At 41.6% G+C, this 21,393-nt stretch overlaps 1 long non-coding RNA gene across 1 annotated transcript; it reads left to right on the top strand.

Annotated features, from left to right (window-relative positions):
* The first annotated feature begins 14,004 nt into the window (after nt 1-14,004).
* On the top strand, nt 14,005-15,527 carry LOC125906504 (uncharacterized). The gene is made up of 3 exons (XR_007451880.1): nt 14,005-14,280; nt 14,343-14,437; nt 14,519-15,527. It is a non-coding gene; the product is annotated as an uncharacterized LOC125906504 (long non-coding RNA).
* Nucleotides 15,528-21,393: the final 5,866 nt, after the last annotated feature.

Raw genomic sequence — 21,393 nt, 5'->3', positions numbered from 1 at the left:
CAGAGTTCAACGGTCGGTAAACGGGCACCTTAATTCGTCAACAGGGCGATCTCCATTTGAATTAATGTTTGGGGTCAGAATGAGACAGGCATCTGATGATTTATTACACGAAATGCTGGAAAAAGAATGGTATGAAGAATACGAACGGGATAGACAGGGTATGAGACAAGAGGCCAGAAAAGAAATAGAGTTGGCGCAAAAGAGATATAAGGAGCAATTTGATAAGAAATGAAAGCCGGAACACGGGTGTCGCTGACGACAATTTAGGCTTAAAAAACAAAGCGTTGCTAGGTCAATAAATGCTGACTAGCTATGTTATGCAACGCGCCAGCGATGCGCGCTGGTTTAACGATTAAATGGAAAAATAGGCTAAGAAGAATAGATTAAGAAGAATATGCTGATCGACGACGGTCAGCATTTTTAGAGTATAAAATCAATTGAATAAATTAATGAAGCCATTACTTGCCAAGAACCAGTTGGTGCGTTCATTATTGTGCTTAAGTCGGCGTGTACTGTGCCTGTCTTAAGCTGCTGCTCCGAAAGACACTTTCGTGTGCGCGACAAATGGTGGCTCCAGAGAGGACGCATCAACCAATGGTTCGGCAAGTAGTCAAATAAATCGGGAAATAAAAACCCGAAGTAGTAACAAGCCCGTAGAGGCGTGAATAGACCCCACAGCAACCCAAGCAGGGTTGTGATAGTGAAACAACGGCGACGGACGACGATCCGGCGTAGCCGATCTACGACAGCCAGCCCAGGAAGAAGGGCCACGCACCAGTTGCTCGACGAAGCAAAACCCGAGAAGTGCCTCGGCGGTGAGTGAGTGCAAAAAGAACTGTAAGTGCAACGACACAACAGTGAATAGAACGCGGTCATTACCGCTAGTGAAGTGACGCAATCGAAAGTGAACTCGATACTGCCAACGTATAAGGCAAATGCTGAACTAGTGAAAAGGTGACTAATACGCGTACGCCGCGAGCTCGACGAAGCAAAACCCGAGAAGCGCCTCGGCGGTGAGTGAGTGCAAAAGAACTGTAAGTGCAACGACACAACAGTGAATAGAACGCGGTCATTACCGTTAGTGTAGTGACGCAATCGAAAGTGAACTCGATACTGCCAACGTATAAGGCAAATGCTGAACTAGTGAAAAAGGTGACCAATACGTGTACGTCGCGAGCTTCGAAAGGTGCATCCGTTCTCGCAACGCAACATGAAACCGTCAGTTTAGCGCCAGTAGAAAAAAAAAAAAAAAAAACAAACAGTTATCGTAAAACGCGTGCGTCGCAAGTATCGGACGTTAACTCCGACGAAACGTATAACGAAACACGTGTGCCGCGAGCTAAATATTGCATAAGGCATCCGACGCAGTGCAACGTAGGAAGAGCAAATTGAAGAAATTAATTGTGACGAGTGTATCCATCGTGTGTATGACCGTCGTGTGTATGACCGCCGACCCACCGCTAAGAAAACATCGTTCCGGTTGAGGCAACCATCGTTCTCGGTTTGAGGGCAACCGGCACGTAATACGGAAGACGTCGTATTGTAATCCTGAGAAGACCAACAAGCAGCAGTGAAGACATCACTCCCGATCCAGCCGTCCCTGACCAGCCGAATAGGAGTTGACCCTGCTGAAGCGGATCTGAACCACGGTGAGTTCAAGATGGAATACGATTTTAAAAAGAATCCGAATGGGCACTGCAAATTATGCACGAACCCAGATGAGATAGGGAAATTGATAACTTGTATTGATTGCGACAGGTGGTTTCACTTGTCATGCTTAGACATAAAATCACCTGTTAAAGATTTTTTATGCAAAAAATGTAAAGATAAGGAAGTTGAACGGCAGGAATATAGGTCAGCACTAATGCAAACGCAAAAACTGCTGAAAGAAAAAAATGACAATTGAAGAAGAAAAAGAAAAAGAAAAAGTAAGAATAGAAGAAGAGCTAAAACGGCTACAAGAAGAGATACAAAACAAAAAATCAGAAGATGTCAATGAAAAACCAATGACAAGTTTAGACGTAAAACTGTTAACTCAGAGTTTAGACAAAATGGTTCAATCGTTGTGTTCTAAGGACTCGAAAGTAACACTTTCAAAGCTTCCAGATTTCGATGGAAGCTATAAATGCTGGCCTCAATTTAAACAAGCCTACGAAGAAACTTCCCGAGCTTGTAATTTTTCAAATTTAGAAAACATGAATAGGCTGCAAAAGCATCTGAAGGGCGAAGCATTTCGTGCGGTTAGTGGGTTAATGCTTAACCCAGAAAACGTTCCGCTTGTATTAAACAGGCTCGACAAAATGTTTGGAAATGCTGAAAGCATTTACAAGTCTTTACTGTTAGAATTACTAGTAGTAAAGCACATAACGATAGATAATCCCTCAGCATTCTTAGAATTTTCCAACGCTTTGCGCAATCTCATTGACAACATGGTGTTGTTGAAGCAAGAAGGTTTTTTGAATGACCAGAGGCTGCTAAACGATTTGACATCAAGATTTTCAACCGAACTTCGGAACGATTGGTTGAAACACACAATAAGTAGGAAGCAAGATAATAAGAATCTCACGCTAAAAGACCTAGCAGAATGGCTGAAACCCTCTGAAGAACTGGCCATTATACTGGCCGCGAACGAAGGAGTAGCCAAACAAGAAAGGTCGAACCGTCAAAACATGCAGCATCGTCATAAAGGGCCAGAAAAACAAACGATATGTCTAATTTGTGGATTTCCTCATGAAACCACTAGTTGCCGACAATTGAACGGTAAGATGCCCGATGAAAAATTATCTCTTTTCATTCGGCATAGAATTTGCACCAATTGCTGCAAGTACAGCAACCATAACGCCCAAAACTGTCGTCTACCACCACAATGTAGTGTGTACGGGTGCGGCAAAAGGCATCATAGTATGTTTCATAAAAGAAATCTGGTAGAAGGGCAACCTACAAACAAAATAAATTGCCATCAGGAAAAGAATAATCTGTTCTATCAGATCGTGCCCATCACTTTGCACCATAATGATAGAAAATTCGAAACTTATGCATTCATGGATCCTGGCTCTTCAACTAGCCTCATTTTGGAAAGTGTCCGAAAAGAACTAAACGTTCACGGACCAAAAAGACCGCTAACTCTCTCCTGGACGGACGGAAGCATTCAAAAAGAGACAGAAAGTAGGATAGTTCCCATAACAGTAGAGGGAGCTAACAAAAGAAAATTTCAAGTAAAAGGTCTCAGAAGTGTAAGGGAACTTAACCTTCCCGTTCAAACCATAGATGCTCCGTGTTTGCAAAGAAATTTTAAACATTTGAAAGGCATTAGTATCTCTAGCTATGCAGATGCGAGGCCTACCGTGCTACTAGGCCTTCCTCATTCGTATCTTTGCCATGGTGCAAAATATCGAGAAGGTAGACCAAACGAACCAATTGCCCATGAAACGAGGCTTGGTTGGGTCATTTTTGGGGGAACGAATACGCCAAATGTCACAGAGAACTCATTTGTGATGACAGAGACGTACGAAGAAGAAAACAAGAACATGATGCAAATCTTGCGTGGTTTCTTTTCTACAGAGGAATTTGGAGTTAAACCTACTCCAACCCGTGCCTCTGAAGAAGACAAAAGAGCGTTAAAAATTATGAAAGACACGCTTAAAAATACTGGCGACGGATACGAAATTGGTTTAGTATGGAAAACCGACAATCCTAAATTGCCAGACAGTTACGGACAAGCGCTTACGCGCTTAAAAAGTCAAGAGAAGGCAATGGAAAGGGATCCAAACTTAAAATTATGGTATCATAAAGAATTAAACGCATACGTTGAAAAGGGATATGCACGTAAGGCGACACCAATGGAACTGCTGCAATTAAACGGAAAAATAAACTACATTCCCCACTTTTCCGTGATAAACCATAATAAACCCATTCCCAAACCACGTTTAGTATTCGACGCGGCTGCAAAAAATCAAAATATATCCCTTAATTCTCAACTTCTTTCCGGTCCAGATCTTACTGCGTCCCTGTTCGGAGTGCTACTCCGCTTCAGGGAACACAAAATAGGCTGTTCAGGAGATATCAAGGAAATGTATCACCAGGTAAAGGTGAGACGGGAAGATCAAGACGCTCAAAGATTTCTATTTCGAGAATCGCCTTCTGACGTTCCTCAAGTTTACGTTATGCAAGTGATGACATTTGGGGCAACTTGCTCACCAACTTGTGCTCAGTTTGTGAAGAACGAGAACGCACTGCGTTACAAAACTATTTATCCCCAGGCAGTAAAAGCGATTATTGAAAACCACTACGTAGATGACTACTTAGATAGTTATCCAGATATTGATACAGCCGTGAATACTATCTCGGAGGTGTGTAAAATACATGATGATGCTAAATTCTTTATGAGAAACTTCTTTTTCAACTCAAAAGAAGTGGAGAAAGGCATTCCAACCAACAGGTTATCCGAGAAAAGTGTACTTGGCATAGAGGAGAAAAATCAAAACTTCGATAAAGTGTTGGGATTGGTTTGGGACAAAGAGTCTGACGTCTTTGCCTACAAGTTTAAAAGGGCAGATATTAAAACACTAACGAAACGTCAGATGTTCTCATATATAATGAAAATCTACGATCCTCTAGGCCATCTTGCCAACATTACTGTTGAAGGTAAGATTTTGATGCAAGATCTTTGGAAAACTAAACTAGACTGGGATGACGAAGTCACACAGTCCATAAAGGAAAAATGGGAAAACTGGATAAGCCGAATCGAAAACTCGATCAACATATCCATACCTAGATGTTTTTCGATTGAAAATAACGTAAAGATCAGGGAGCTCCATACTTTCGTAGACGCGTCAGAAAAAGCCTTTGCCGCAGTCACGTATCTTAGGACAGTCCACGACTTAGGCATCGACATAAGTATCGTGGCCGCAAAATCAAGAGTCGCTCCTACCAAACCACTGTCGATCCCTAGGCTTGAATTGCAAGGGGCAGTGCTAGGCACTCGCCTAAACGAATCAATCAAGAGGGAATTGCGGTTAAGGGTTCAAACAGAATTCTTTTGCACCGATTCAAAAACAGCAATCGATAAAGCTACCCTTGACTTAGCTGAGTGCCACTTAATAAAAAAGGCTCAATGGGAAAGCTTTCAAACGGAGATGATACAACTCTCATTGAAGAACCCGATTAATGGCAGCAGTAAAATTAGGTGCCTGTGCCCTATGTTGGACCAAGATGGGATCATGCGTTCTAGAGGAAGACTTGAACACGTTAAATTTCTTCAATTTAACGCACGTAGCCCTATTGTCCTACCAAAAGGGCATCACATTACAAACCTTATCCTGCAACATTATCATGAGAGGTACTACCACCAGAAGAGCGAATCAGTGATGGCTGCAGTTCGTCAAAAATTCTGGGTGATAGATCTCAGAAGCAGTCTTAAGCACGTAATAAACAAATGTCAATACTGCAAAAACGCACGAGCTAAACCAATCCCACCAATAATGGCACCACTGCCAACATGTAGAACAGCAGTGTTTAAAAAACCATTTACGCATTGTGGAGTAGATTACTTCGGCCCCCTATTCGTTACGATAGGCAGAAGGTCAGAAAAAAGGTGGGGTGTTATATTTACGTGTTTAACCACAAGAGCAATCCATATAGAAATAGCCATTGATCTAACGGCAAGCACCTTTATTGTTTGCCTAAAAAATTTGCAATACAGAAGAGGAAAGGTATCTTTCCTATACAGCGATAATGGGACCAACTTTGTCGGTGCCGACAATGAGATGAAACAAATAAGATATCGATGTGCCTCAGAAGGCATAGAATGGATCTTTAACCCACCAGGCGCCCCTCATTTTGGAGGTGCGTGGGAGCGAATGGTTGGAGAAATCAAGAGTCTGCTTCCCATGGCTGAGAGTTATAAAGAACACGTTCTCAGATCAATACTAACTGAGATAGAGTTCCTAACAAATAATCGACCATTGACTCACTTAACACTAGAACAAGAAGATGACGAGCCCCTAACTCCAGCTCATTTCTTGCTAGGTTGTTCCGGCGAGGCAGAGCCGAATATCTCAGATATCACCAAAACGGAATTGGTACGGTCCGATTGGAAAAGGGCCCAGGCAATCACACAACAATATTGGCGACGGTGGATAGCTGAGTATCTCCCAAAGCTCTCTATACGAGAAAAGTGGACTCAACCGGCCAAACCATTACAAATAGGCGATATTGTCACGTTTCCCGATGAACAAAGGAAAGGAAAGTGGTTTAAAGGCCGAATCTGCGAGCTGGTAACTGGCGTAGACGGACAAACTCGTTCAGCACGAATCAAAGTAGGTAATAATGTAGTTAATAGGCCAACTGTAAAACTAGCAGTACTCGAGGTAAAACGAGATCAAACATTTCCAAATTGGGGAAAAAGGAAGGAAACAAATCTTAACGTTATAAAAGCTAAAGCAGAAGAACTAGCAAGTCAAATACCAAAAAGGAAAAAGCTCAAAATTAGGCCCGTATCATGGAGCTCATCCTTAAAATAACAATATACATAGCCGCTCTGTTTAGAGTCGAATGCTTATCGATCGTACCTATCCCTGAACCAGGAATATACTTTGATCATATTGGGACACTCCTATTGAAAAAAGGAGCATGGGAAACGACATTCCATACGGGGACACGTCCGGCAAATGATACGGATACGTTACAAACGTTGAAAAAACACTTAACCACAGTATTGAACTCCGTTAATAGTACGGACTCCGAACTCTCAGATCTAAAAGTTACAATCCAGCGCGAATGCAACCATGCAATTCAACTAATTCAAGGAATAAGTCACAAAAGGACAAAACGCTCCCGGGGAATATTTGGTATATTAAAAGATTTCATGTTCGGGGGAGACGACATAGACGAGCAATTAGCAGCCTTCAGAGCAGCAGAGGATACAAAAATTACACATGTGTCCGAACGTTTGACCCAAACAAATAAAAAACACAATGAGTTAACAGAAAATTTACGTCACCGAATAGACAAACTCTATGATGGTATAGATGTTCTCAGCAAAGAATTTAAGCATAACAAAAATGAAGTTCTAACAAAGTACATACAAGAAACGATCATGCTTACAACCGCTCTAGTACAAGACATGATAAATAAGTATCACGAAATAGATTCAAACCAATTATATTTAGAGGATGAAGAGATGTTAAAACAAACTATACGAAGAAAGATGGCAAGTCATTATAATGTTTTAGAATACTCGGAAATAACCAATAGGAGGATAGAAAATGGTGAAATAGTCTTTTCTATCAAAAACGTAATTGTATCGATAGAAAATTACGAGATGTTTAAAGTCATAGCCATTCCAAACTTTGCTAATTATACGATTTTAGACATACACGAAAATACAATAGCCATCAACGAAACTAGTTACTTATACCCGAAGGAAATTGTTAAACTGAACGAATCGCATTACATATCTTCTGAGAAAATAATACAACGAGAACCAGACTGCATAGCATCAGCATTACTACACACAGAAAGTGGTACCAGATGTAGTTCAAAGGAAATAGGGCCAGAAGTCACTGAATTTATACAACTTACAAATCCAAACAGTATTCTGTTCTTCTCTACCAACCCTGATAAGATATTACTAAAATGTAATAAAACACTCACTACACCAAGCTGCTCAATCGGAATCATAACCTTGTCACTAGACTGTAGCATTTTGACGAGCAAGTTCGAAATACAACCGACGATGCTAATAAAATCTGAGCAAGTTAGAGCATATTTTAAACCCATGTTAAATTTAAGCATATCAAAAGAAGATAAGTCTAACGAAGTAGAATCAGTAACCAGTAACTATGTACTCTTCTCGATAACCATACTAAGTGTTTCTATTACGGTCATCTTGGTTTCCGCGATGTTAATCAAGAAATATCTAAAACAAAATATTGGTCCTCCTCCATGCAGGCCACCCACTTTAAACCTAGAATTGTAACTCCCCTACGAGGATTTACGGGGGGAGGGATGTCGCTGACGACAATTTAGGCTTAAAAAACAAAGCGTTGCTAGGTCAATAAATGCTGACTAGCTATGTTATGCAACGCGCCAGCGATGCGCGCTGGTTTAACGATTAAATGGAAAAATAGGCTAAGAAGAATAGATTAAGAAGAATATGCTGATCGACGACGGTCAGCATTTTTAGAGTATAAAATCAATTGAATAAATTAATGAAGCCATTACTTGCCAAGAACCAGTTGGTGCGTTCATTATTGTGCTTAAGTCGGCGTGTACTGTGCCTGTCTTAAGCTGCTGCTCCGAAAGACACTTTCGTGTGCGCGACAACGGGTATAAGATTGGTGATTTGGTAGCAATAAAGAGAACTCAATTTGTGGCAGGAAGAAAGTTAGCTAATGAGTTTTTGGGTCCGTACGAAATAACGAAGGTAAAAAGAAATGGGCGGTATGACGTTAAAAAGGCAGCTAGTTGCGAAGGGCCTCAAGTTACGAGTACGAGTGACGACAATATCAAACTATGGTCATATGCTACGATTGAATCGTCTGACGAAGACGAATTAGATGAAGATCAGGAATTGAAGGAATAAGGATAAGTAAACTAGGTGTAGGACATCGAGGATCGAAGTCCATCAGGAAGGGCCGAGTGTAGAATTGTATGTAAAGTTGAAAGCTAGTATTGCCTGATGCAATCGGGATAATGTTATAAAGAAGAGAACTTGGGCTGAGCAGGCAGTCGTTGATCAGAACTCAATAAAGCAACACCGTCAAAAGAGAAAAAGTCTGTGTCAACGTTCTCCCTCATTCGGTCCACCTCCTCCACCCCCTCGGTTGGTTTTGCGGTTGTCGTGATCCGGTTGTGTCGAGTATTGTTCTCCAGTGTTGGAGTATTCGGCGCCTTCCCTCATTCCTTTCCGCTCTCGTCTCCCCTTTCTTACATGAATATAAGCAACGTGCATTTCGACAATACAGTAATGAATTGAAAATAAATCTTAGCTTGGAATGCCTATATAAAAAAAATCTCCGGTGTTTTTGTTTACATTCTAGCAGAACTAAACCCTTAAGTTACAAACATTTTTGAGTTTCCGAAATTTCTGGGACTATTATCCGTGCAAATCGATTAACCGGAATCCGTTCGGTCCCGAGCATGCCGGATAATCGACGTTCTACTGTACATTAGTTTCTCCTCAATGACAACTTTTAACTGTCAAAATCAAAGTCGTCATATCTGGGAATCGTCGTATCTGCGAATCGTCGAAACTCGGGGGACGCTTTTACGTTGTTTTTTGTGATTTTTTTTACGATAGCAGTTTGAATTAGCAACTGTTAATTTTCTTTTCATACATGATCTTACGTTTTCGGAATATTAATCCCAGTAGATTAAGGACATTTTCATGTATTTCCGGATCTAAGTTATAAAATAATCGATGCAAAAACTAATTAAACTGCTATGCTTTGAAATTAAAATTGATTGCAGGTCGTCTTATTTTGTCGATCACTGTATAAGAAACATTTACTTAGGCAGCGGTAATCGCTGATGCGGGCGTGCGTGCGTTTTCTGAAAATGTATGGAATTTGACACCCGCAGCGGGTGACAGTTTGCAATCGCATGCGTCAGAATCAAACAATTTTGATTTTTTCGCACGCACACATCAGTCATTACCGGAATTAAGTTAAGTTGAAGCAGAACATGTGTGTCTTTTTCTTTCATCCAGGGTATTGCCCAATCCAACGTGGTTAAAAGAGGCGGGTAACATTAACCGTAGTGATTGTAGTTTCCAAAGCATAATCGATTAGTGATGGGAGCTCGGAATCGAACCTACCAGATTTCGCGATCAGAATCGGCTTCGGAATCGGAATTGACCTGGGAATCGCAATTTGCCCCGATAACGGAATCATAATTAACTCAAGAATTAGAATTAGCTCCTGTAACGTCCGGACTAATATCGCCCACTGTGCACTCAACCCGAACCCCGAACGCAGCAGTATAAACGTATTATACTTTGACCGCTGGAGCACCCGATTGTGCAAGATGAACTGTCATGGAATAAAGCTCTTCTTGGCGCGACATTGAACTGAACAGACGTAAGCCACTGACTTCTGCGTCTAATTATTTATGTGCTCTTTCGAATCGTGCTTAATATTATTGAAACGGTCAATTAACCTTCTGCTACCCGTAGAACGCTTGGTCGTTACACTCCGGAATGTGAATTAGTTCTTGAATTAAAAATATAAGTTAAAAGCGAAATCAGGCCGGGAATAAAGATCAGGCCGATTTCGCTCAAACCGTGTATAAGAATGATTTTTTTACAAGTAAATTTTGATTTTAAGCGGTTATCGATACGTAGTATGATTAAACCCAAATGCCTTTTTTATGGCGATGCCGAAACTGATTCTGTTTGGAAGCCGATTCTAATTTAGGAGCCAATTCCGATTCGAAAACCCATTCCGATTCCGGAGTCAATTACGGAACAAATTCCGTATCCGGAGCTGATTCCGGAATCTATTCTGGAGCCGATTCCGGAATCAATTCCGGAGTCGATTTCGATTCCGAAGCAAAAATCGATTCCAGAAACTGATTCCCGATCTACTATCCGGAATGGATTCCGGAAAACTGCGGAGCTAGCCGGAATCGATTCCGACAAAAATTTCATTTTCCCATCACTAGTATGGTTCATACAACAGTTCAATTGGCATGAAAGAAAAGAATGTGCTCTTATCTTTTTGGTGAATTGTTTTTCTTCAAAAATAACCTAAATGCTGATATACGTTTGCGACATAACATGTTTTTACGCAGTCAGATAACCGTTAGATCATAAAGAAATTAAAAGAGTTGATTTGAGATTCAACGTTTATAAAAGAGTTATTAGATGTGAGCCCAACAATCAACAGTTAATTTGAAGCGCATACGCTTAATGCGTTCGTGATGTCAATATCGATCAATTATTAACAACTATGAGGGTCCTTTCCGTCTTAAGTTGATAGGCTGAAATTTCAGCCTGTCAGCTGTTAGCATTGTATATCAGTTTTCGAGCTGCTATCAAAGTGGGTATAATATACAGGTGCCCTTATCCCAAGATGTATGAATTTAGAAGGCTGATTTTTATCGCCTCTGCTTCTGAATGAGGATTTTAACAGTGTTTTGTTTAGTCGTCAAGCCTCCAGAAAGTTGGTTTGCACAAAAATGTTCACCCATCGTGTCAAAAAGTGATATCCTAATTTTGTTATATTAAACATGTTATGAGACCACCTGGAATACTTACACATTGATTCTGGATTCCATCACCAGATCTCTTTAATGCACCTTGGGATAAATGTAAACACCACCTTGTTTTGCCACTTTTCGAGCAGATACTCGGATCTAATTCTAGTTTTGAGGCTAGAATAATCTAGACTGAAAATTACAGACTAGTTTTGTGTGTGGTTTTATACAGAGTGTTTACATGATTCCATCAGTTAAACTGCATACAAAAATCTTACTAGAATCATAAAGGGCCCCATGGTTATGTTTCAACGACTGTTAATTTTTAACTATTTCTTTGGTAATGCCGACTAGAATTAGTCGCTGGTTCCAGGCGTTCAGAAGGTTTAGTGGCAGTCAACGTATGCAACTTACTTAACACGATATAACAATAAAAAAAAAACATGAAAAATATATTTTTAGTGTAGGCTACCAATCAGCGCAACAAATATACAAATTTATTACAGTAGAACGTCGATTATCCGGGCAGCTCGGGACCACACGGTTGCCGGTTAATCGATTTGCACGGATAATCGTCCAAGAAATGTCAAATTCATATAAAAAATGTAAAATTCACTAGTTTTACGATTAATTTACCTTGAATCTATCGATTAATCGTTAGTAGAATATTATTTTAATCAATAACAATAGGATTAAAAACTTTTCACGAACAAAAATGAATTTCGAAAATACCACTAGACACTACAGAGCTGCACAAAAAACTGGTTGCTCACTTGACTATCGCTGCAAATGTTCGCTGTACGTTTGAACAGCTGTCACATTTATGCGCACGGTTAAGCCGCCCGCCGGTTAATCCGCCCCCGGATAATCGACGTTCTACTGTATTTACAAAATTGCACGAAAAATTTGCTTCAAATATCACAAAACTAAGAAATAATGCTATTTTGACACTTTCAGTGACACCTTCAACATGTTCAGCCCCAGGGTCTGTCAGTGATCTTTCCCGTATGTCGATGGCAGGCCCTGGGATCTGCCATTGGTCTTGTGCTAGGGAAACAAACAATATTATGAATAACTGTACTCTTCACACATGAATAGCCGCAGTCGGCAAGTAAAAGAAAAATGTTCTAAGAATAATTGCAGTTGATAAAAACGTCATCCCACACACAACAGTATTGATGAACAAAGTAGGCAAAATATAACATGAAACTCACCATAGGCTATGAATTTCCACAAATATAACCCAAACACAAAAACAAGCAAAAACCGTGGTACAATCCTATCATCAAGATAGACTGGTCGATGCAACTCATCAGCAAGCATAACAACAATAGTTTGGTCATACTACATCACTTTCTCGAAATAGCCGATAAATACGCTCTGAGAGCGTTTCTACATACACCGAGAAAGCAGCTGAGAGATGGCTGTGAGAGAATTGACAACCGGTTTCTCACGCTGGTCTGTGTAGAAGCTCAGGAAAGCGTCGAGATGAGACTTTTTAAAATTATGTTGTAAAAATTTGAATCGCTAAAATGAAGTAAAACAAAATTCTTTTACCTTTTAGTAACATTTCTACGATTATTAGACGGCAAAAATACAAACAATAATTGAACGTTCGCCAAAACCTGCCAATTCAATTTTTTCTCAGCTCTATCGTTCTGTGCATGCTGAGGAGATTTCTCTCACCGAAAATGCTGTCATTCGCTGTCAAAGCATGCTGTCAGCTTTATTCTCAGCTGCATTCTCGGTGTATGATGAAACGCTCTGATGTTCGATATCCACCTGTGCTGTGAGTACCTTGGCTGTCAAACGCTTCACAGCTACAGTAGATAGAATTCAATTCGGGACATTTTTAAGTTTGTTTACGTAGTTTGTCTCTTTTTCTTCTTAAAATTGCGTGAAAAATATTTAAAATAGCTATCAATAATTATTGTTAAACTTTTCAATCAATTATAACATCAAATATAAAGGATTGAAACGTATTAAACCATTGTGTGTACATAATCCATGTGTATGCACTGTATGTGTTTTGGCATGGACGTTTGTTTACATTTTTCAATATTAAATTTGAATGATTTCTATGTTACTATAGATGTTAATAACTAGTAAATTATGAGTTGAATCTTCCCCCTGTAGGTGGATATTCATTTAAACTATGAAAATGCTTCATTTTCGAGACGAAAAGAAAGGCGTATTGCAGTGCATCATGACAGGGCTATAAGACATAGAACAGCTGACGAGCACCTTTCGCACTGAGTCGTGTTTGTTTGTCTCATTCGATTGAACCCAGAGCGCCGCCTAAACCGAACGAACTTGACAGTTTGCACGGCCGCACCAAGGTGGATAGAGGAGATCAGGTGATAACCCAATAAATAATCCCGCTAAACAAAATCAATCAGTCTGCGAACTCCCATATTAAAAGCGGTGGCAACGCTTTTTCGCATGCGATTTTATCGGACGGCCTGTCAAATTTTTATATGGGATTTGACAGATAACGCCGGACGACGAAATCGCACGTCCGACGTTATCTGTCAAATCCCATATAAATCTCGTCCGATAAAATCGCATCCGATGAGCGTTGCCACCGCCCTAAGGCCCGTGTCTGTGCTTCAGGGCGGTGGCAACGCTCATCGTCCGACGTTATCTGTCAAATCCTATACAAAAATTTGACAAGGCGTCCGATAAAATCGCATGCGAAAAAGCGTTGCCACCGCCCTCATCGCATGCGATTTTATCGCACGTGCTGTCAAACGCTTTTTCGTATAATATTGCAATTATTTGGATGATTTTAATAATACAGTAGGTAAAAGATTTTTTTAAGGCCCCCCCTATGGCAATCGAAGCAGCCCTGACAAGAAAAACGAGATAGTGTGCGGTTGATCGGTCATGCAATCTGTCAAATATTCAAAAAATAAAGTTTGTTTACATTTTGAACCGAACGGTAGCTCTCACGATGTACAACGGCGAATGATTTAAAAAAGGCTACATCGGTGATGAAAATGTTGTGTGTAATGTGTAAAATAAACAGCCTAAAAATTATAAATGGTGGTAGAATCGACTTCGCACGCCTGAAAGCCGTTTAGGGTAAGTAAAACATAGCTAATATTTGTAATATTAAATCAATTAAAGCGGTATTTTCTATGCAGCTGTTGTGCAACCGTGTTGAGCCGGCGATAGTTAGAAAGAGGGAAGAAAGAATGCCCGCAATCAAACTAAACGATGTTTGATCATGGAAAACAAGGTAAGTTGATAATGAACGTAATCCGCACGGTATCAAAATCTCCTCGCGTTTATTTTTTTAACCACTGGTTTTTTTCTATAGTTAAAAAGCATACAAAGCTCGCTCGCCGTTGAACGCTTGGACAATTACATTTACAATCATTCGGTGATCAGTTTGCGAAACGTCTTGCCGCACGCCTGGTACAGGCCCTTCTTGTCCGCGTCGGTATCGATCGTGGACTGATCGTTCGGCAGCGTCAGCATCATCACCTTCATCTGCGGGTAGTTGTGGTACGGCACAGTTCCGGTCGTCATCTCGATCGCGGTAATGCCGAACGACTAGAAGCCGTATCCGTGGTCCCGCTCCGTCTCCTCCAGCGCCATCCAGCACGACGTGCCGATAAACGTGTGGTACACCTTCTGCCGCGACGTGTCTCCATCGGTGGCGAGCCACGCGCTCATCCGCTATATTTAAGGAGCCGTCGTCGCCGGGCAGTATGATGGCCACCTTGATGTCCACGTAATGAGCAATGCGAAATGTGCTCTCAATTGGCAAGCGCACAGCAAGAAACGTTACTGACAGTCTTTGTCGCCGTGAAAATGCTTCTAATGCACGGGTGAGTTGCATTATAACTACAAGCATACGTTTTTTTTCCTTTCTTTAGTTTCAGCTAATGCCAGACGAACGATCGAATGACTGTTGCTTCGGAAGGGAGGTCGCATTACAGATACCGACTTGGACATGATCCAGTCGGTCGGTTGCAGTTGCTCCATGGTGCTTCGGATAAGGCAACAACGGAGAAGCGCTCCGGACGCTCCGGAGAAGCTGATCGAGATCGGCGAAGCGGTGTAGTGTTGTGATATAGTGATTGTGTGTACATTTAAGGTGTAAAGGGTGATTAATGCTAGTAACGTTGTGTAATGTTATGCAGAACAAAATGCAGCATAAATGGCGATGAGCCAGCATTGTTTAAAGGTGCCGGATGTTATACGTTAGAGCCGTTCTTTGTGGTGTGATGTGTTAACATATTAAACCAGTATTAGGATTAGGATATAATTAGGATTTAAACCAGTGCCGTTGAATAAAATAGTGTACAACAGGTTAGAAAACATTCGGTGTATTTTGTTTTGTTTTTTTAAAGCTCTTTCGATTACCTATTACGGAAGCAAATATGTTTCACTAATGTGCAAAAGGTAAGGAATCAGTGATCGCGTTGGTAGGTAATTGCTCGTTTACGGTGTTTCTCCATTTGTATTTATTGTTTCTCGCCCGCTGTGTTTGCTTCCCCATTCCTCATAATGGTGCGTACGTTTCGTTAACAATGTGCATTAGATGGTGATGTTACATGATAAGTAAATGTTGAGCATGTTGGCGGGTTAAAAAAAATATTTTACCTGCTCCGTTGGTTGTCTGGTTGTCTGGTTGTCTGGCTGGCTGGCTGGCTGGTTGGATGGCAGAATGGCTCACTGGCTGGTTAGTGCAGACTATGATCGGATGCGCATTTCCCTACGCCGTAGTGCCGGGTGCATCATACGTCGGTGTTGGGTTGCTGTTACTGGGCCGAGCGGATGCGCGTGCACACGTGGGAATAAACGACACGCAACCGTGTTGATATCACAGAAACTATATATTTTGTTCTATTTCATCACAAAAAAATTCTTGCCATTAATTTTTCTTTTTAGGTATTTTATATTGCATCGGTACGATTATCGTGTTCAAAGGCTTTATCGAAAAATGCCAATACATAAATGGGTTAGTCCGTTTATATCGGTTTCTCAAACCCCTGCAAGCAATGGTCAATCATTTCAGTCTTAAACTTTTGACGAACGTAAGTATAAAAAAACACCTTAATGGGTTGATATGTTCAATTCTTACTCATGGCCTACTCATTTTCATTTGGTTGTAAAAATACTGCCTGTACATTGTTTCATTTTGGTTTTCTCCCTCTCCATCTATCTCTTGATAGGAATGCCTGGTCGCTAGCTGTAGCTTCCCATCGATGTAGGCACCCGATCTTCGAGATTTTACTTCACCTGATCTAGCCATCGAACTCGCTGTGCTTCCTTGCTTCTAGTACCGAACTGAGAGCCGCTCGAACACCTAGCTGCTGGGGCACGAGGATGCCTTCTTCACAACATGCTCCAGCCATCGCAAACAGCCATGTCCGGTGCGCCATACGGCTTCAGTAAGCTCGTGGATGATCATTCGCATCCACACCCCATGCTCGAATTCACCGCCAAAGATGATCCGGAGGATGCGTCGGCCATCGTGTTTCGCCGCTGTCCTTTGCATGCTGTAAAGAAACATACCTATTCATCGTCGGCCAATGGTGCAGCACGAGCGCAACGTGATACATCGTGACATCATCCGGAAAACTTGCAGCTGGGGCACGGTGGTGATCTGAAGATAGCTGATTTCGGTTGGTCCGTGTACGAGCCGACCTTGTTCCGGTACGACGCGGTGCGTTTCGCTCGACTATTTATCGCCCGAGATGGTACATGGTCAGCCGCACACAAAAACTGTCGATCTATGGAATTTGGGCGTGCTGGCGTACAAGCTGCTGTGCGGTAAGGCCCCGTTTTTGGCGACCACGTATGAAGAATCGTACCGTAAAATTACGAAGCTGCAGTGTAAGATGCCGCCAGATGTAACGAAGCCGGCGGTCCATCTGATCTCGCGACTGTTCGTTAAGGATCTGGCCAGCCGTATGCCGCTGAAACATGTTGCGACCATCCCTGGATTCTGCTGCATGTGCACAAAAAGTAAATAGGTACTGGTGCTACCATGTACCATTTATCGTTATGTTCTAACTAAGTATGTTTATAAGATACCTGTACCTTTTAGTTTTTTAAACCCTATCTCTTATAAGAAGTAGTGGTATTTGAATTTAATATGAACAAGGCATGTGTAATGATAAGTAATGATAATTGTTATTTGTGTGTTCACTCAATTGTTATTATACTTTCTTCATGTTCAACATCTGTTATTATTTCAATTATTAACAATAAAATATGGCAAAATATTTTTTAAGCTATAGATCGTCTTTGTATTGAATGAGTGCAATTGATGGGTGAATGAATGCAAACATTATGATGATCAAGACCGTGACCAGCCTCTCGGGGTGCCTTTGGTGTCTCAGTTCTGTATAGAGGAGAGCGTAGAAGGGTATAAGATAGAGAACATATAGAGTTTAAGATAGAGTTAATGTTTTTTTGCACCACTGAAGCACACACCAACCAGCACACACCAACCAGTGATTGACTATCCGGTTAGGTGATACGAATAAGTCTTGTAAGCATTTATACATAACGTCAGCATGACCACGTTTGTCGGCTGTAGCGGAAATAAAGCATAACAATTATTTATTTGTTACGATATAAATAGGAAGAAAGTGCAACGCTGTGCGGTCCCGTGATACAGTCATCAATTCGTACGACCTAATAACATGCCTGTCATGGGTTCAAAACTCATACGGTCCGTCCCCCCGTAGCAAGGATCAACTATCCTCAACTAAACTAAACTAAACTAAACTATGCGGTACCAAATCAGTTTCGAAAGCCTGTACAGGTCGACATGTTCGCATCGTTAAGCCAAAAAGAAAGAAAGTGCTGCGTTGTCGTGATCGATACGGTAAAAGTGCTTCCGTCTTAACAGAAGGTGTTCTATCATCTACCAAAATTGTTGTGTGAGAAATGGAACTAGCTTGCAAAAAGGTTTGGTCAGTCTGATTCATGAAAAAAAAAAAATCAAAATAGTTAGGTGTTTTTACTTCTCTTTGCTCGTATGCCTGTACCACTAATTGATTTATCAATGTAATTAAGCTATTGATTACCCACATCAGGATAGTCAGTCCTATGTATGAGGGGGGCGGTCCATACGGGACTTGAGCCCATGACGAGCATGTTGTTTGGAAAACTAGTTTAGTGCATAACAATAAACTTATTTTCCTTCATTGAAGAACAGAGAAGCTGTTGTGGTCCGATCGAACTTACCCATTCTGTCCATCTGGGTATGCCACTCAGCGATAGCAGTCGACGGCTTCCGTATGATGTGTGCGTGGAAGGATGTGCGTGAGTTACAGGTCGCTGACCAGACGATTGAGAGAGATAGTGCAAAATAGAGGGAGATCTAACCTACAGCGCACATGTAGTGAGTATTCAAATAGGACTAACGGGCCCGTGCTATTCATTTATAATTAGGGAATAAAGGATTTTATATGTTTGTGTCAATGCAAAGTAATCGTTTTCATCATTGTAGTAACGTCCATGCATCCGACATCAAAGAAGCCAAAGCAATCAGAAACCGATTGAAGATTTTAAAGCTCGCAGGCCACAGCAGGCATTAAGCACTGTTGTGGAAGGTCAGTGTTTTACGAACAAGAGCCCAACTGAATAGGAAAGGACTGTTCAAAGGGGAGTGGTTAGTACCAACATGTGATCGTCCTGATGATAGTTTTAAGAGTGTGTTCCTTTAGTCAAATAATTATTGTTTAAAATACGGTCGAGTAAAATACGTATGTTTGTCAATGATAATAAAAGGTCAAGGCTAAGTATGTAGAGAGAAAAAATAAATAAATAAATAAATAAAAATAAAACATAGTCCCCCGATCCTGTTAGTATACGATCGTCAGCAATTGACGTCGCATTCCAGCTAGCACCACGAGGAGGTAGGATTCGGAGTTCCAAGATAGCGGTTGCATAATAACACATCCGCTTCCTGGCATTAGCTAGCCAGCTGGAAAGAGCTCGATGAATTTAAAGTGTTTAAAAATACGAAGAACAATATGTTAATACTTACTCAAACTCCTGAACTGATTGGATGGCACGCAAGATGGTAATGAAATTGTTGGGCTGGGCTCGCTTAAGCTGGTACTCGCGTATATATTCTATTAATGCTCCCCGGTTTGTGCCTTTAGATCTTAAAAAGGGCTTGACCCAGCGCCATAAATTCTCGATGGTCTGTGTGTGTACTAATGGATCGCTTGGGTCGACAAAATTTTCGGAATGGTTTATCATCTCGTGCTCATACCCTTTTCCGTCTAGTCCGATGTAGGCACGCCAACCATCCGTCACAATTGTCGTTCCGGGGGCCACATTGTTCATTATAATGCCCTGCAAGTTGCCAGCGTCGCGTTTCTGAACCAGCTCCAGAAAAATCTCTTTTGTCTCCCGACAAATACCACCGACCAGCCAAACCTGGTTGTTGTCCGCGATCCGTCCTCTGTGGTACTTCCGTTTGGTAATGACGGACTCGTCGATCTCCACAGTGAGCCCTTCGCCTCCGATCTGTTGTCGGTGGGTTTCCACATATTCAGCGCTTATTTCACGGAGTATTTTGAACCATTTTAGAATGGCTGTCTTACCTACAATGAGATAAAAATAAAACAAAACAAAAAATTAATCAAAACCGACTGATTGAAAAAAATACTAAAAATAAATTACCGGCTGCACATTCAGCTTCCGCAACCATCCGCGTCGTATTTCGAGACCATTCGAAGGTTATCTCCATCAACTGGGATAGAGACAGCCTCGAATTTTTGAAAATACTATCCGTGCGGACAGTACATTCCCAGCCGGTGCAGCTCGATGTAGGCTTGCAAATCCATTTGCAAGCATTGGAGCGCTTGGTTACCTTCAGCTTCATTTGTCTCTTGCACTTGCTGCATTGTTGCGTTGGCGGCAAGAGTTCCGCTTCCTGCAAAAGACGAACCAACCCTTCCTCATCCGCGGTTATCTTCTTCAGGTCACTGGAATTTTTGACTGCTGCAAATATATCCATGGTTAATGGTTTGTCCTGAAAATAAAACTTTCAAAAAGAGAGAATCTTTAATCTGTACACCACTTTGTTGATCAAAACATTCAACTACATACGGAGCAATATTTTCCAGCGCGATCTACACTTCCACACATAACCGATTTTACTCATTCGTTAGTACAATACATTTAAACACACTCAACCGATATCGACGATTGATTGTGTGGTTTGTGAAGTAGTGATGTCCTGCTCGACCCGCACCAACCGGATTGGAGACATCCGGAAGCAACTGGGAGTCGTTCGAAACGACCCGTAAGATTCAAGGAGGTTCAGTAGGTGCAACGATTCCGGAAATCCGGTAGGTGCAAGAAAGCAGTCTCGATTCCGACACGTTGGTGCATTTCGGGTCGGGTCAAGGTAGGTTCAATACTCGACCAGAAATCGCTGCACCAACGGGTCGAAGTCGCTTGTCACCTACTCATCATTCGGGTCGACCCGAACTCGTTACACCCGCGGGTCGGAATCGATTACAGCGCATAACAATGCAGCGCTGCGCATAAGGTGCAATGCGCTGTAATCGATTCCGACCCGCGGGTGTAACGAGTTCGGGTCGACCCGAATGATGAGTAGGTGACAAGCGACTTCGACCCGTTGGTGCAGCGATTTCTGGTCGAGTATTGAACCTACCTTGACCCGACCCGAAATGCACCAACGTGTCGGAATCGAGACTGCTTTCTTGCACCTACCGGATTTCCGGAATCGTTGCACCTACTGAACCTCCTTGAATCTTACGGGTCGTTTCGAACGACTCCGAGTTGCTTCCGGATGTCTCCAATCCGGTTGGTGCGGGTCGAGCAGGACATCACTACTTCACAAACCACACAATCAATCGTCGATATCGGTTGAGTGTGTTTAAATGTATTGTACTAACGAATGAGTAAAATCGGTTATGTGTGGAAGTGTAGATCGCGCTGGAAAATATTGCTCCGTATGTAGTTGAATGTTTTGATCAACAAAGTGGTGTACAGATTAAAGATTCTCTCTTTTTGAAAGTTTTATTTTCAGGACAAACCATTAACCATGGATATATTTGCAGCAGTCAAAAATTCCAGTGACCTGAAGAAGCTAACCGCGGATGAGGAAGGGTTGGTTCGTCTTTTGCAGGAAGCGGAACTCTTGCCGCCAACGCAACAATGCAGCAAGTGCAAGAGACAAATGAAGCT

Source organism: Anopheles coluzzii, chromosome 2 (assembly GCF_943734685.1).
Source record: "Anopheles coluzzii chromosome 2, AcolN3, whole genome shotgun sequence".
In the NCBI taxonomy this organism is placed as follows: Eukaryota; Metazoa; Arthropoda; class Insecta; order Diptera; family Culicidae; genus Anopheles; species Anopheles coluzzii.
This window is presented reverse-complemented; position numbering and strand designations above follow the sequence as displayed.